Raw genomic sequence first — 8,647 nt, 5'->3', positions numbered from 1 at the left:
GGGACTGGCCTCCCAGGTTGGCACTGTCAATCCAAACGTGGGATCCCAAGAATGCCCTGCAGTTTCAGGTGCAGATGCCCCCTACGTGGTGCTCAGGGAAGAAAGCTCAGTTCAGAAAGAACAGTCAGGCTTCTGGCAGAACCCCAGTACACTGAAACTTTGATTTGTATTCAGTGGAGGGTAACCTACTCACCCCATCTTTGAATATGTGCAAAAAATAGAGGAGGAGGCAATAAAAGATAAATAGGGCTGCCATTAAACAAAACCAGAAAGGCTCCAGATGCATCTGAGATGCGCAGAACATGTGACATGTGTGAACATCAGGAAGAGGCCGGGGGAACTGTGAAGATCCTGCAGCCCGTGGATCTGTTTCACATGGCCTCTACTCCTTTACATAAATTTGGCACAGCAAATCAAGGAAAGAGGAGGGTTTAACAGACTCCTGGACCACTCCATCTAACTTATTCCTTCCCACATATTGTGTATTTGTTCTCTTATTTCACTGTGTAAGAGTGGTTGTGTTCAAGAGGTTTTTAAGTCAATGTTTCTTTGATATGGTATATGCTCTTACTAGGCATTCACCAAGAAGATGTACCTAGAACGTGTACTGAGATTCTGCTATACTTTATTCCATACCATGTTACAAGAAAACAACAGTGACAGCTGACAAACCATTACATCTTTCATAATACAGACAAATTACAACTGGTAACAAATATGCAACATGTATTATTCCATTCTCCTTACTATGTGTCATTTGAAAGTATAATAGTTTTCTGAATAATGCTACCACGTTTCTTGGGTACCAATCCCGTGTTAGAAAGTACACATCTCAGTGCATCATACAAAAAAATAATAAAAGATAAAAGGAAAATTTAAAAAATCCACTCCCAACTAGAGAATGTAGGTTTTGTATGTGCCTCTAAAATATGCTGCTGTGGGAAAAGGAATGAGAATAGAAGATTGCTTATTTTATTGATTTTTTTTTTGTGTTTTTGGTGTATGAGAAAATTACAAGGCAGTAACATATACAGTTTCCTCTGCCTACAAGCCAGTAAGGGAGATGGAAGTTATGCGCAATTATGCAGCATATTCCTATGTATAGGGGGCAGGCAGTAATCTACCCCGGTATATACAGCCTAAACATCCTCTTATATAACAAAGATTACAAAACCAATAATATTCACAGATGAGTATCTTATATAGACACATAACCTAGGGTATTGATTATACTGGCTGTCATATACACACTAACGAAAGGATACCAAGAGGCCTCACTTTCTTTGCAAGCCTGGAGGTGCTCCTGGAAACTTTCTAATCACTCTCGGGAGGTAGAAATCGCTTCTCACCCCAGCATCAGTGGGTGGACAGCCACCCTGCTTTATGTACCCTATTTTTTGCTGAGCACTGCAAACATTTTTTTTTTCACATCCTATGTATCTTATATTTTTAAGTCAACAAAACTGTTCTTTTAAGAAAATGGGAATTAAGTGTCAAATCTCCTTTCAGAATACTGTGCGTGCAGTGATGTGCTAAAGGTGTTTGTACTACTCTTACCATCTGTTTGAGTTCAAGCTATTCCTTCATACAAAAATAATCTCACAAAACATTCCAGCACTTTCTCAATAGAATAATAAATCTGCTAATGAACACAGTCTGAATTGATTTTCATGACTGTCCACAAAGAGGGCAGAAGAGAAAAGAAGCAGAGGGAGAATATGATTGCAAATAGGGGAAGGAGAGAGGGAGGGAGGGAGCGAGAGGGATTTGGGGGAGAAAGAGACAGAGGAGAGGAGGGAGAAAGAAAGAGAGAGACAGGGGAGACACACACACACACACACCAAACTTCGGATTTCCTGTATGGATGGCAAGGATAGAGTACTCAAAACCTCCTGACCTTCTGAGAGGTACGTCTCTGTAACAAAACAGATTTCTCCCTCCACTGAGTAGTGTTATATTTCACTTCTCCGAAGAAGTTACCTGTGACAGGGACATATAACTCTGATAGCCCTAATTGAAGTCTTTCAACATTAAATATTTTCAAGTTAAAAACCTTATTAAAAAGCAACATTTAATCATCAGTTGCTCTTGCTTTAAACTTAGTGAAATACAAAAGTCATGTCTTCTCCAAATGAATGATTCAAAACAAATCACAGGAAAGGTCATTTTTAACAGCATGTAAAGTTTTCTCCCTATATTTTCTTTAAGAAATTCTAATTTAAGTATATTTTAAATCTAAATACCTCTAAAGACTTCCAGTGGGTTGGAATGTATGAAAGAGGAACGGAAAAGATTTCTAGGTAGCAAACAGTAGACATTCTTCACTTGGGTATTTTCTGCTGTCTTTAAAACCAATCAGTAAATAATTCCTTGCTTAGCACTTAAAAGTTTACAAGGAATGCTACATCTGGGTAGGATGAACTATGACTATCACATAACCACCCATACTCCACTCCGGAGACAGTACCATTTTAAAGTTTAGGAATTCTGGGTCCAGTTTCCTTGGTGTATTGAGCTTGATTATACAAAAGCTTTACCCTCACCCAACTCTCAGAAAAAGTCCTTGTCAACCTGGCTCCTAATTCCTAGTCTTGATCCTAAAACAGTGGGACACATTTCAAGAACTCACTCATTCTCTCCTTCTTTCTGACTAATAGGAAAATGTAAGACAGTGTACACGAAGGTATTTCCATAGGAATTTGTGTACAGAGAATCCAAGTTTCATGCTTTAGATGAAGTCTCCTAACTGCCCCCTTGGCCGCAGTACTGCTGGGCATTCTGCAGCGAGGCCTGCCCCACCGGGAGCCGGCCTGCGTCAGGCAGCCCTCCCTCCAGATCAAAGCAAAAGACATGCCTGGTCCACTTTTCCCCAGTGTCACATACTGGTGTCTTCATCCTCCAAGGTCCCTCAACTCCTTGAGTAAGGGAAGCTGAGCCATTCACTTTTCCATCTTTAAAGCAAGATTCCTGCATTGTTTCTAAAACCTGCATTTGAACAGTTATTCCAGGAGATGTCTTAAAGTAAGGAACCCAGTGATGTCTTCCAATTGGCTTGGAATGTTTTTTTAAAATGTACTTTCTTTTTAAAGGTGCTTTGTTGTAACTGAGCAAACTTTGAACTGGATCACTTTGTAATTTACTTTGTAAGCCTTAACGGCCAAGATTGCTTTCAAGACTCATCCAACAGATATAGTTCTTTTGCACCAGATTTAAAACATTCTGTTCCTCACTCTTTTCTACAGTTAGAAAATACAAAGTGTAACAGAATGGATGGAAAAAATAAGATGTTGACAAGACCCAGACACAAAAAGTTACCTCAATCTCCAGAGGTTGAAATGTAAGCAATTTATCCCTGTCTTTGTTCTTAACATTTGATAATTGTTTTTTCAGTTCCAACCTATTCAAAAAACAGTCATGCTATGTGGCTTGCAAATGCTAAGCAGAGTCCAATATCCTATATATAAATGTGCAGTTATTTCCAAGTAAAAAAACCACATTTGCAAAATTACCTCAAAAGGTAAGCAACAGGTGGGGCCTCATAGTCAGGGGCCAAGTTGTCAAGTCAGAGAACAGGGGTTTGCTTTAGCAGAAAATTTCCCTCCTAGTGGTTGCAAAATGTGCACTGCTCTCAAAGAAAATACACGTTGTTTTATGCCACTCTGTGGCTTTCAAGTACAGACATTACTGAAGAAGTGTGAATACCAAATGTGTTGTCTTAATGTATTTAAGACATGGCTGGTGAAAGCATAAAAACCTTTACAGAGACACTGTGCTGCAGAGGGAAATCAAACAAAATCAAACACAAAAGACTGAAAAGAATACATGCCATGTATCAGTAAGCAAAGCTTAATCTTCACATAGTTCTTGGAAATCACAAGGTATCCAAATGCGTGCAAGGTTTTAAATAAATTGCAGAGAAAACAGGGTCTTGCCAGCTTCAATTTTCTCGTAAGTGAAATCCACCACAGGGAGCGAAAGAAAACTGATCCATGATTCCCTTCATATTATTGGCCTCCTCATTAATGTTTTTTTTTTCTTCCCAGAATGATGACAACTTAATCCTGGAAGGAGGAAAATAGAAAATTGTTATATAAAAAATCGACACCATTCATTTTTCCTAAATTACATGAGACACCAAAATTGGTCAGTCCAAAGTGAGCCCACTGATGTTCCCTACAGCCACTCCAAACACATAAATATTAAGCAGAATAGTTTCCTTAACCAAAAAAATCCTTCTAATATGATGAACAAATGTTCTGACTACACTTTCCTCTCTTAAAATCATTTAACTCCACCAATTGAATTGGTCTATCTTCCCCTTAGATTATTTAGAGAAAAAGAAATTCAGCAAATTTCCTTCCCTAAATCATTAGTAATAATACTGGTCTTAATTAAGTGCCTGTAGCATCATACAGACCATTAAAAGGACATATCACTATGTTCATTTTTATGAACATGAAATAGAAAAATGGATCACATACATGCTTTTAAAATAATTCAGCTGTATATAATTCCTTGGTTGCCTATTATCATTATTTCAGTTTCAGCAGAAAGAAAATTGGCCAGTGTGACCTGAATTGGCAGCCTCTTCCCAACATCCTGTATAGGACTGCATGTTTCCAATAATGCCTGCTCAAAACAATAACAACTTGTGGGTGAATGGTTCAAGCAAAAAGAGGGAAGCTTCACTCTGCCTCTTTCCATACTTCTTTTTGGCCCGTAAGCATTTTCATTGAGTCTCCAGGATGGGAAAAGAATGCCTTGCCAGGATAGGTGGGAACACTCCCAGGTTCAAGGCGCATAGCTGAGGGATCAGTTCATTAGCTGCACTGAGTCCCAGAACCAGTTCCTTAGCTAAGTTTAGAAGCTGCTGGTCACTAAGGCCTGGTGAGGCCTTCGTGTCCCCAGCTACGGGGCCATAGAGTCATCTTCCCAGATGCAGGGGGAACCCTGGATGGTGCCTGATCCCAAAGGTTTTGTCCTTTTTTTTGAGACTTCACAGTGCACCTGTCCTGCTGCTGCCCACACAGGCTGTGGCATCAAGGACATCACCCCTGCATAGCAGCAACCTAGCATTACCTTGTCCAGAGAGCAGAAATTCCACTCTTACGCTCAGGAACCATTGGAATAGTGGCCGGGCACGGTGGCTCACGCCTGTAATCCCAGCACTTTGGGAGACCGAGATGGGCGGATCACGACGTCAGGAGATCGAGACCATCCTGGCCAACATGGTGAAACCCCATCTCTACTAAAAATATAAAAATTAGCCAGGAGTGGTGGTGTGCACCTGTAGTCCCAGCTACTCGGGAGGCTGAGGCAGGACAATCGCTTGAACCCAGAAGGTGGAGGTTGCAGTGAGCTGATATTGTGCCACGTACCCCAGCCTGGGCAATAGAGCAAGACTCCCTCTCAAAAAAAAAAAAAAAAAAAAAAAAGAAAGAAAGAAAGAAAGAAAAAGAAATAGCATCATCCCCACCATCTGCCCATTTCCCCCACTTACTATGATGAGTTTCTGGCATATTAACTTTCCATTATTTTTTAAAATTGAAGCAAAATTTACATAAAACAAAATTAACCATTTAAAAGAATATAATTTAGTGGCATTTAGTACATTCACAATGTTGTGCAATTATCATCTCTATTTAGTTCCAAAACATTTTCATCACCCCCAAAGGAGATCCTATATCCTTTAAGCAGTCACTCCCCATTCTCTCCTTGTCCCAGTCCCTGACAACTATTAATACTCATGTTTCTGTCTCTATGGATTTACCCATTCTCAACATTTTACACAAATGGAATCACGCAACATGTTACCCACTTTGTCTAGCTTTTTTCACTTAGCATAATGTTTTTGAAGTTCATCCATGTTGTAGCATGAATCAGTACTTCATTTTTTTTTAGGGTTGAATAATATTCTGTTGTATGAATATACTACAGTTGGTTTATCCATTCATTGGTTGATGTACATTTGTGTTGTTTCAACTTTTGGCTAACAGTGAATAGTGGTGCTCTGAATAGTCATGTACAAGTATTTGTTTAAACACTGTTTTCCATTCTTTTGGGTATATATCTAGGAGTGGAATTGGCAAGTCATATGGAAATTTTATGTTTAACTTTTTGAGGAACTACCAAACTGTTTTCCATCATGACTGTACCATTTCACATTCCCATCAGGAATGTACAAGGGTTCCAATTTCGCCAAAACATTTGTTTGTTTTAAAAAAATTATAGCCATCCTAGTGGGTATCAACTGATTTGCACTTGCATTTCCCTAATGATCGATGATGTTGGGCACCTTTTTTTTTTTTTTTTTTTTTGACAGAGTCTTGCTCTGTCACCCAAGCTAGAGTGCAGTGATGTAATACTAGCTCACTGCAGCCTTGACTTTCCTGGGCTCAGCTGATCCTCCTATCACAGCCTCCCAAGTAGCTGGGACTACAGGCACACATCACCATGCCTGGCTAATTTTTTGTATTTGTGGAGACAGGGGTTCACCATGTTGTCCAGGCTGGTCCTGAACTCCTGGGCTCAAGCCATCTACCTGCCTTGGCCTCCCAAAGTGCTGGGATTACAGGCATGAGCCACCATGGCCAGGCTGTTGGGGACCCTTTCATGTGGTTGTTGGCCATATCAGTATCTTTTTTGGAGAAATATCTATTCAAGTCCTTTGCTCATTTTTAAATTGGGTTGTATTTTTGTTGTTGAGTTGTAGGAGTTCTTTATAAATTATGGATATTAATCCCTTATAGTATGATTTTTCTCTGAGTCCATAGGTTGCCTTTTCACTCTGTTAACTGTGTCCTTTGATGTACAAAAGTTTTTAATTTTGGCAAAGTCCAATTTATTCTTTTTTTTCCTTTGTTGCTTATACTTCTGGTGTTATATCTAAAAATCCATTGTGAAATCCAAGGTTTCGAAGATTTACCCCTATGTTTTCTTCTAAGAGTCTTATAGTTTTAGCCCTGGCATTTAGATCTTTGGTCCATTTTGAGTGAAGTTTTGTAAATGGTATGAGGTAGGGGTAACCATCTATTCTTGAGAGTTCTGTTCTCAGTGACTGAGCCAAATGTAAACAAAAGCCCTTTCTTAAGTTTCTAGGAGAGGTCTGGGGGTAGATGGATACCACACATAGGACCTTTGCTACCTCTATATCCCAACAGTTATTATCTCAAATCCTTGCTGCCTGTGGGTGGTTCTCCATGAGGCTCACTTGACCACTCCTCATCCTTGCTTGATTGTGCAGATATGCCTCTATCAAGCCTCTTCTTAAAGAACTCACCACCCTAGCAAAAATAATTACATGGGAACAACCTCCTTTGTCCCCAGCCTACCCTTGTTCTTTCAGGGAAATGAAATAACGTGCTCTACATGCTGCTCCATGTAACTATGCATTCTGATCTAGGCACTGGCATCTTTCTTGAGAGCCATGATATGAAGAAGAGAGAGCACTCATCCTCACAGTATTTCAAGCACATTTATCCACAGGCATCCTCAGCCAATCCTCAACCCCACTATCAGCCTTGATATTTTTATTAAGCAGATGACAAAATTGTCCTTCTTCTTCCATGTACTTTAAACAGCAGTTGAGATTCCAGCTCTTCCTGGAAGCCTGCCCACCCCAGCTAAATGGGAGCTTTAGGTCTGTCCTGGTATCTGCTTGCCCAGGCATGGCGTTCCTACAACTATATCCAAATGATGTGGTCTTTCCTGGCTCTCCCCTCTTTCACCACTTTAATCAACAGAATGGAGACCTGGTACCCACAATGACCGCCTGAACCAGAGACTTCATTTAGTCCCTCCTGAAGTGTGAAGACACTTCCTATGAAAGAGCAAGTCAGGGGACAGGTGGTATCAGTATGTTCTTAAGCTTGATTTTGTTGACTGCTGTGTCCCCAGAGCACAGCCCAGGCCTGGCTCAGGCACTCAATATACAGTTGCTGAATGAATAAAGGGGAAATTGTAGAATCAGAAAACTTGGGGGTAAAATATGTTCTCATATGTAGAGTTCCTTATGGCACATTCACTGAAGGCAAATGTGATGCCTGTGAAATAGCACAGTACTGCACACAGAGCAGGCCATCCACAGATACACCACCAGCCTGAGGATGGTTGGTAGGATTAACACCTTCCTGTAGGCAAAACTTACTTTTTTTTTTTTTAACTCCATGACATTATATTTGAAAGGAATGATTTGATTTCTAGTACATCTAATTTCATGTAATAATAAACTATGTTGTCACCACAGTCAATGGCATATTTACTATCCTGTTGGCTTAAGATGTTTTTTAGACATCGATGATGCTTGTTCTTGCCTTGTCCTGATTCTTCGAGTGTAATCTCTAAGAGAATCACACGTACCTAACCTAGGGCATAAACAGAATTGCATAATAAAGGATAATATGTAATAATAGTAACCGGATAATAAACAGGGAACACAGTGATTATGATAAGCCCATTACTTAGGTTTGGGCTTAGACATTTAGAAGAGAGGTGCCAATGAGAGGCAGACTCTTTCACATCTCTGTGAGATGACTCCGAATGGCCCAAATTGTACCAGCTACCCTGCCTGGTGCTGTCAGCCAGCAGCATGGAATGTCCCTTCTCCCTCCTTGGGCAGCATCAGCTTCAATTTTCAATGAGTACATAT

At 40.1% G+C, this 8,647-nt stretch overlaps 1 protein-coding gene across 7 annotated transcripts in view; it reads right to left on the bottom strand.

Annotated features, from left to right (window-relative positions):
* Positions 1-605: 605 nt before the first annotated feature.
* CDK14 (cyclin dependent kinase 14) overlaps positions 606-8,647 on the bottom strand; it is a 798,330-nt gene continuing 790,288 nt past the window's right edge. For all 7 annotated transcript variants that reach the window (XM_050782870.1, XM_050782869.1, XM_050782873.1 and 4 more), the window contains one exon: positions 606-4,061. The gene's annotated coding sequence lies outside the window, so the exon portion shown is untranslated. The remainder of the gene's footprint in view (positions 4,062-8,647) is intronic.

Source organism: Macaca thibetana, chromosome 3 (assembly GCF_024542745.1).
Source record: "Macaca thibetana thibetana isolate TM-01 chromosome 3, ASM2454274v1, whole genome shotgun sequence".
Classification (NCBI taxonomy): domain Eukaryota; kingdom Metazoa; phylum Chordata; class Mammalia; order Primates; family Cercopithecidae; genus Macaca; species Macaca thibetana.
Note: the sequence above shows the minus strand (reverse complement) of the source record. Positions and strands in the feature narration are given on the sequence as shown.